This window comes from Cajanus cajan, chromosome 4 (assembly GCF_000230855.2).
Source record: "Cajanus cajan strain Asha chromosome 4, NIPB_CcT2T_4, whole genome shotgun sequence".
NCBI lineage: Eukaryota > Viridiplantae > Streptophyta > Magnoliopsida > Fabales > Fabaceae > Cajanus > Cajanus cajan.
Window position 1 is genome coordinate 57316176 of NC_138520.1, and position 8635 is coordinate 57324810.

General features: G+C 41.8%; 1 non-coding gene across 1 annotated transcript; it reads right to left on the reverse strand.

Annotated features, from left to right (window-relative positions):
* Positions 1-107, reverse strand: LOC145957649 (small nucleolar RNA R71). Its single transcript, XR_014433692.1, has one exon. It is a non-coding gene; the product is annotated as a small nucleolar RNA R71 (small nucleolar RNA).
* Between the last annotated feature and the right edge of the window lie 8528 nt (positions 108-8635).

An 8635-nucleotide genomic window follows, 5' to 3' on the forward strand; every position in this document is an offset into this window, starting at 1 on the left:
GAATTGAGGAAGAAAATCACTAATTTCCAACAAGGCACTGGAGAGACTATTTATGAAGCATGGGAGCGGTTCAAAGGATATCTTCAAGCATGCCCACAACATGGCTTCAACCGTTGGCTTACCATCCAATTTTTCTTTGAAGGATTGGACCAACAAAGCACCATGATATTAGACTCAGCAGCTGGAGGATCTTTCATGGGGAAACCTATTAATGACTGCATGATTATTTTGGAAAATGTAGCCTCAAATCACAGCCAATACAGTGAAAGAGAAGTCACAGCAAGGAAAGGAACTCCGGGGCGATATGAAGTGAACAATATTGAGTTACTCTTAGCAAAATTTGATACTCTTAATCAAAGATTAGACAAGTTGGAAAAAGCTAAGGTTAATTCAGTGGCTACAAATCAAGTATGTGACCTTTGTAGGGAACAAGGGCACACTGCAGTAGATTGTACCTCAATTTTTACTGGAGAAAAAGAAGATACTACTGAACAGGTGGTAGCTTCTCATAATTTCTATGACACTCCTCGAAGAGAGAGGAGTAATCCATATTCCAACACATACAACCCTGGTTGGAAGAATCATCCTAACTTTTCTTGGAAGAATAACCCAGTTCAAGGAACTAGCAATCAGCAACCTAATTTCCGTCCGTCCAATCACTTCATTAATGGGGAAGGAAATCCAGTACAGACACCCTCAATTCAACAAAGTGTTTCAAGATTAGAAAACCTTATGGAGAATTTTGTCACTAATCAAAAACAGACCAATGATTCAATGGCAAATTCTATTCAAAACCTTGCTGTCAAGGTTGAGAATATTACTCTCCACAACAAGATGCTGGAAAATCAAATTGCACAGTTGATGCCTAGTTCAAACAATTCTCCAGGTAAGTTCCCAGGTAAAACAGTTGCAAACCCAGCTGAAAATGTTAATGCTGTTACTTTAAGGAGTGGGAAGAAATTAGACAGTCCTGTGTCTAATCAAAATGATAATATTGAGATTGATGAAGACGCTTCTCCTATGGTTGAAAAACCTGAAAAAGAGAGATTAGAAAAAGAAAAAGTATCTTCATCAAAGCCTCAAACTGTTTATCACCCCCCAATTCCTTTTCCTCAAAGGTTAGTGAGGACTAAACTTGATAGACAATTTGAAAAATTTTTAAATATGATCAAACAAGTGTATGTAAACATTCCATTTGTAGAAGCTCTACAACAGATGCCTACATATGCTAAATTTCTTAAGGATCTTTTAGCTAACCGAAGGAAATTGGATGATAGAGAGACTGTTACATTGATCCATCATAATTTGCCCAAAAAACTTAAGGATCCTGGTAGTTTCTCTATACCTTGTCTCATTGGAAATCTAAGGTTTGAAAAAGCCTTATGTGACCTTGGGGCAAGTATCAGTTTAATGCCTTTATCAATTTGCAAGAAATTAGATATGAGAGAATTAAAGCCTACAGCAATGTCAATCCAGTTAGCAGATAGATCTATAAAATATCCCATAGGAATTTTAGAAGATGTTCCAGTTAAGATAGGTAAATTTTTAATTCCGGGAGATTTTGTTGTTTTAGAAATGGAAGAGGACAAACAAATACCAATCATACTAGGTAGACCATTTTTGGCTACAGCAGGCGTGATAGTAGATGTCAAACATGGAAAATTGTCCTTATCCATTAATGATGAAACAATGGAATTTAATATTGCTAAATCTGTTAGACAACCTTCTCTTGAAAATATTTGCTGCAGGGTTGATATATTGCCTAAAGACATGGAGGAAGAAGTCATGAGATCTATTTTGAGGGATCCCTTGGAGAATTTTCTAGTTGGAGGAAAGCACATAGATCTTGAGGGGATTCAACCTAATTATGCTTGCTTGATCGATTCAAGTCCCCTGTGTAAAGAAAAAGATCCTCTAGTAGAAAGTCTTCTTGAGCCTTCAACAGATTGGGGTTAGGAGGATGTACGCATTTCATTAATTTTATTCCAAAAAAAAAAATAAAAAAATAAAAAAATTTCAGAGTTCCAGAGAGAATCACGACCGTGACTCTAAATCACGGGCGTGATCTTCTCTGGAAAATTTTTTGGAAAACTCCAGAGAGAATCACGACCGTGATTATAAATCACGGGCGTGATCTCCTCTGTTTGAATTTTTGAAAACTCACAAAGAGAATCACGGCCGTGATTTCCAATCACGCCCGTGATTCCCTGCTGAGGCTCAACCGATACAACCCGTGATTTTTGAAATTCCCCTTTCCCTTATATATTTTTCCCCCTCCTTTTACATTCTCACTTCTCTCAAACTTACGAACTCTGCCCATTCTCTCTTTTCTTCTCTCCCAAACCCTAGCTTCTCACTTCTTCTTCCTCTTCTTCCCTCTTCCACATTCACTCCTTCCGTTCATCCATGGCTCCCAAGCGCACCCGTACCGTTGGTTCGTCCTCCACCGCTTCCGATACCCACAGTTACGAGGAAGAAGCAAGTGAAATTCCGCACCTTCCTCCGAGGTTCTATCGGAACGATGAACAGCGTGAGCGGAACGAGGTATTACGCTTCCGCACTATCCATCCTACCAGGTATCTCGACTTCCCATTTATTCGTAAGTTGGGTTTACGTGCTGATATCAATTTCATGTTAACTAACATTGGGTGGACAACCTTTGCTACCGTGCATAATGATGTTGTTTATCCTCGACTAGTTCTTGAGTTCTTGAGCTCTCTCCACACGGAAATATTATCTGGGCCAAATTGTTCTGAAGGTTTGATTTCTTTCCGTATGTTTAACCAAGAACACGAATTAACCCTGGCTCAGTTCAATAATATTTTTGGATTTCCCACTGGAGGGAGCACGAGAACCCCAAGTTCTTTCAACCCTGGTTCTTTTTGGTATAGTTTGACAGGTACAAGTAATTGGGTCGCTGGAAAATGTAATTCCTCTGCTTTCCGCCATCCCGCCATCCGTATTATGCACCGCTTTATTGCCTCTACTGTTTTGGCCCGAGGTGATTCTGAAGGAAAGGTTCGTTTGAGCGACCTTTTACTTTTATGGGCTATGATGGAAAACAGAGAGGAGCCTATTGATTCTGGCAGTCATTTGGCACGACAGTTCCAGAGTATTTCCAATACCAGCCACGGTGCGATTGTGAACGGCGGCCTCATTACCACTATAGCCAAACACCTTGGCTATCACGCTTGGCTGGACCAGTTAGAACCACTCCCTGGAAGCCGTACTATTAATTTTGCTACCTGCTCTTCTATGAACTGCATTGCGAAAGATGAAGATGATAAATACTACTTTGTAGTAACCCAGTCGGGAGTGCACCACCAGTTACCAAATCCAACATACACCGTGAAGAACCGGGCTACACGGCAGTTTCCACTGGAGCCATTAGAGGACCTACCTCCAGCAGCTGAGGAAGCGGCTCCTGCAGATGAGGAAGCAGCTCCTGAACAACCCCCTCTACATCCTGGACCTGAGGTGGACAATGCTGCTATCCTGGCAGCTATTCAATCAATGGATAACCGGCTGCAACAAATGGATGAACGCCAGCAGCATTATAATTACATGGTTGATCAAATGTATCAATGGCACATTCAACGGTATCCAGATGATTTTCCACCACAGTGAGATCTTTCTTATTCCTTATTTTACTCTGATGCTTAGGGACAAGCATTCCTTTCTGTTGTGGGTTGGTTGCATATTCATGCATTTTATAATTTTGTCAAAATAATCTATCATGCATTCATTAGCTCTTTGCTTCGGGACAAGCAAATCTTTAAGTTTGGGGTTAGGAGGATGTACGCATTTCATTCATTCATGCAAAGTAAAAAAAAAAAAAAAAAAAAAAATATCATGCATATATACATATTCAGTTAATCCCAGCTTGAATTTGTGTTTGAAAAGTAAATATTTTTAATGAAATTGTTCGTCTTTGAAAACACTGAATGTGATGAATTGAATCTTGAAGTCTCAGAACAAAAGGTTGAAAAATTAGCCGGTTTTGTGGCTAGCACTTGGTTCTTAGTATTGAGGCTTGAAATGATCGAGAATTATAAAAATAGTCTCTTGAAGATAAATTCTTTTTAATTCGTGCTTAAAAGCTTTTGGGGGGTAAAAAAAAAATAAAAAAATCACCTAGCACCCCTTTGAGGTCATAGGTTAGAGGGAGAATATTCTTAACCTTAGAAAACTAAGGGAACTAATTAGCTACTGGGGAATTGTTTAGTAAAATAGCTAGACCCCCTTTGAGGCTACGTGTTCTTGAAATTATCATCCTCTCTACACTGATTGGCTACTGGGGAAATGTTTTAGGTGAGACAAAAACAAAAATAAAAATATTACCCCTATTTGTGTCACAAGCATTGAAAAATTATTTCTGTTAAATTATCTTCGTTTGACTAATGAGCTTTACAAGATTTGACATCATGAAACTCTTAGAAACTAAGAGTTGGCGCTAGTAATGAAAGATTAAGATTCTAATTGGACCTTGTGAGACTAAGAGTGAAGATTTTAAATGCTCAGTTAATTCTTGATGATTTTTTTTTTCAAAGTGCTAATTATTGTTTGAGGACAAACAAAAGTTCAAGTTTGGGGTTATTTGATGTTGTGTATTTTACTCGTATTTTAGCACTTTAATTCACAAGAATTCATAGCATAATCATGCATATCTTTCATGTTTTTAATAAATTTTTATATCATTTTCCTATTTTATGCTTTTCTTGGTATGTGTTGTGTTTTCTCTGAGCAGGATCAAGATTTAAGAATTAAAGAGGAAATGCTGAGCTACAAGGAAAATCACGGCCGTGATTCTAAATCACGCCCGTGATTCACCAGAGAAAATCACGGCCGTGACTCCCAATCACACCCGTGAACGCCACTGACCCTTCATAGATGTGCTCCAGAGAAGATCACGGTCGTGATTCTCAGTCACGGCCGTGATTCACTTCGCGTCCCAGCTTTTTAAGTTTTATGTTTTATTTTTATTTTTGTAATTTTTATCTTGGTAGTTTTACCTTTTTACCCTTTTAGGTTATAAATTAGATGAGGTTAGCCTAGAACAGCACTTTTGGTTTTCGGAGACAGTTTTATTTAGTTTTTGACACTTGGAGAAGGTAGGGCGCCTGTGCCATCGACTCTAAGGTTTGCTTTTCTTTTATTCTTTTCTTCTTGGAGAACTACTATGAACTCCTGTGAGTAGTTTCCCTTTTTCTGGGATCAGGGCTTAGCCTCTGAGAACCTCTTTATTAATGCATTATTCAGTTTCTTAATTTTATTCCAATTCTTGATCTGTTCTTTTATATTTTATATATGAACTTTAATATTATTGTTTTCATAATAACATTAATTAAGGATGAACTGAGAGGAGAACTTGATTATAATTATGATAAACAATTAATCTTAATTTTCATAATCATAGATAATTAGGGATGAACTGAGAGGAGAACCTAATTATCGGAACCTAAAGGAATAGACTTGAGTGTTAAATCACGAGAGTAGATTTAAGCTTTCGAGGAGCAATAGATTAACAAAGATCTTAACGGGTTTAATTGAACGTAATTACCACGAGAGTAGGGATTAATTTTAATTAAACACGTCCTCGTAGCCTGAGAAGGTGCAAGGATTAAATTAGGTTAAGACTACCTTCAAGATGGAATAGAATTAATTAATGAAAATAATAATTCAATAATGTTGGAACTCTTTGTGCGAACCCTAGATTCCCGGAAATCTCCTTATCTTATCTTAAAGTTTTATCTTATTCATTAATTGCATTACTATCTCTTTTACCATGAAATCTGATCTTATCATATCAAAACAGAAATTCCATCTGTTTTAAAATTCAAATTAAAATACTAGTAATTCTAGGTCAAACACGTAGTCCCTGTGATTCGATATTTATTACTTGACGACAACCGTACACTTGCGGTTTTTCACACATCATCTTCACCATTTGACCACTGCCTTGAAACTAGGACCGTTAGCTAACAGTATCTATAAGAAACCCCCGTCTGACATGGATGACTTGCGTCGGCGCGCCGACAAATACATGCAGATGGAAGAATTAGCTGAGTTCCGCAACCAAGCAAGGGCAGAGATAACTGTCAAGACCGAGAAGCCGGCCGAGAGCAGCTATCAGAGTCGGCCGAAAGAACTCATCCCCCGAGACAAACCTGTCCGCGGGCCGCAATACTCTCATTACACCCCGTTGAACACTAGTCGATCGACTATCTTGGACCAGGCACTCGCGTTAGAAGTCCTGGCCGTGCCGAAGCGAGCCTCGACCCCTCCGCGCGCCGACACCACCAAGTCCTGCAAGTACCATCGGAACTGAGCCCACTCAACTGAGGAATGTGTGGCCCTGAAAGATAAAATCGAAGACTTAATCAAGCAAGGGCAGCTTCAACATTTTGTCGATCGGCCTCGCTCTCCCCGACACGACGATCGTCGGCAGCGCGGGGAACAACATGACCGAGACAGATCCGAGAGGCATCCCTACAAGGAACGAAGCCGGTCAAGAGGCTGAAAGGAGGACGAGCCGGCAACCCAACCTCGAAGAGTCATCAACACTATCGCCGGGGGATTCGCAGGCGGCGGCCCCACCTCTTCAGCTCAAAAAAGACAGTTACGTGCCGTCCGAGCCGTACACTCGGTCGAACGCACTCACCGGAGGTTGCCGGACATTACATTCACCGAGGCTGATTTCAAAGGTATCGATCCTGATCAAGACGACCCCATGGTTATTAGTGTTGAAATCCATAACTGTATCGTTCGAAAAACATTGGTCGATCAGGGCAGCTCGGCCGATATACTATACTGGAACACATTCAAACAGCTTGGCATCCCGGAGGCTGAATTAATCCCGTACAATGAACCCTTGGTCGGATTTTCTGGTGAGCGTGTACAAACAAAAGGGTACATCAAATTATCCACTCGTTTCTGCTTCGACGGAGCCGAAGCCCGAGACATCCCGGTCAAGTACGTGGTTGTGCATGCCAACACGTCATACAACATCCTTCTCGGAAGACCTTCTCTCAACAAGCTGGGTGCAATCGTCTCAACTCCACACTTAGCCATAAAATTTCCTTCCGAATTAGGTCGAATCATCACAGTCCATGCCGATTAGAAAGCGGCTAGGGAGTGTTATTTCGCCAGTCTCCGGCTGCCTCGTCTTGATACGACCGAGCCGCGTGGAGTGAAACGTGTGCATACGGTAGCCCAAGACCTCGAAACGATAGTGGACTTCGACCCTCGAATGGAGCAGGACGAAAGGGTCGAGCCGATTGAGGATCGGCATCCAATTGTTATCGGGCCGACCAACCAACATGTGACCTACCTCGACTCTAACCTGTCTGAGACCGAAAAGCGTGAAATTGGAAAGGTTGTTAAGAAAAACAAAGACCTCTTCGCGTGGCGGCCGACCGACATGCCAGGGATCGACCTAAACTTCTTGTGCCATAGGCTCTCAGTGTGCCGGGAGGGAAAACCGGGTGCCCAACGAAAAATAAAAATGGGGGAAGAAAGGAAAAAGGCAGTTGAAACAGAGGCATCCAAGCTCTTGGAAGCGGGTTTCATTCGAGAAATCCAATACACAACCTGGTTGGCCAACGTTGTCATGGTCAAGAAGTCAAATGGCAAGTGGCGAATGTGCACCGATTACACAGACTTGAACAAGGCATGTCCCAAGGACGCCTACCCGTTACCTAACATAGACCGATTGGTTGATGGAGCGGCTGGCCATAAGTTCCTAACCTTTCTCGACGCGTACTCGGGTTATAATCAAATCCGTATGCACCCCCGAGACGAGGACAAAACGACATTCATCACGGAATCCGCCAACTATTGTTACCAAGTGATGCCTTCCGGCCTGAAAAATGCCGGGGCCACATATCAACGGCTTATGGACAAGATTTTCGGCGGTCAAATTGGGAAAAACATGGAAGTTTATGTAGACGACATGATGGTCAAATCGGCCGACACACCTTCCCATGTAAAAGACCTAGCGGAAGTCTTCCATGCACTTCAGAGGCACCAGATGAGACTTAATCCTGATAAGTGTGTATTCAGCATCTCAGGCGGCAAGTTCCTAGGTTTCATGTTGTCAAGTCGGGGCATCGAGGCTAACCCGAACAAATGTCAAGCTATTATCGACATGAGAAGCCCATCGAACTTGAAAGAGGTCCAAAAGTTGGCTGACCGACTGATAACATTGTCTCGTTTCCTACCATGTATGGCCGAGACTTCCAGGCCGATCCTTGGTCTCTTGAAAAAGGCAAATCGGTTTCAATGGACGGATGAATGTGAAACATCTTTTCAACTCTTCAAGAAGCGCCTCGGTACTCCACCAGTGCTGACCAAGCCGATACCCGGCCGAGAACTAGTCCTATACTTGGCGGTTTCTGGTGAAGCCATAAGCGTCGGTCTGATACAAGAACAAGGCGGCCAACAACAACCCATCTACTTTATAAGCCAAGTGCTTCAAGATGCGGAGCGCCGATACCAACTGTTGGAGAAGATAGCGCTAGGACTCATATACGAGGCTAGGCACCTTTAGCAGTACTTCCAGAGCCACACCGTGGTAGTCCGAACAGATTGCCCGATCGCCAAAGTACTACGAAAGCCAAAACTGGCTGGCCGAATG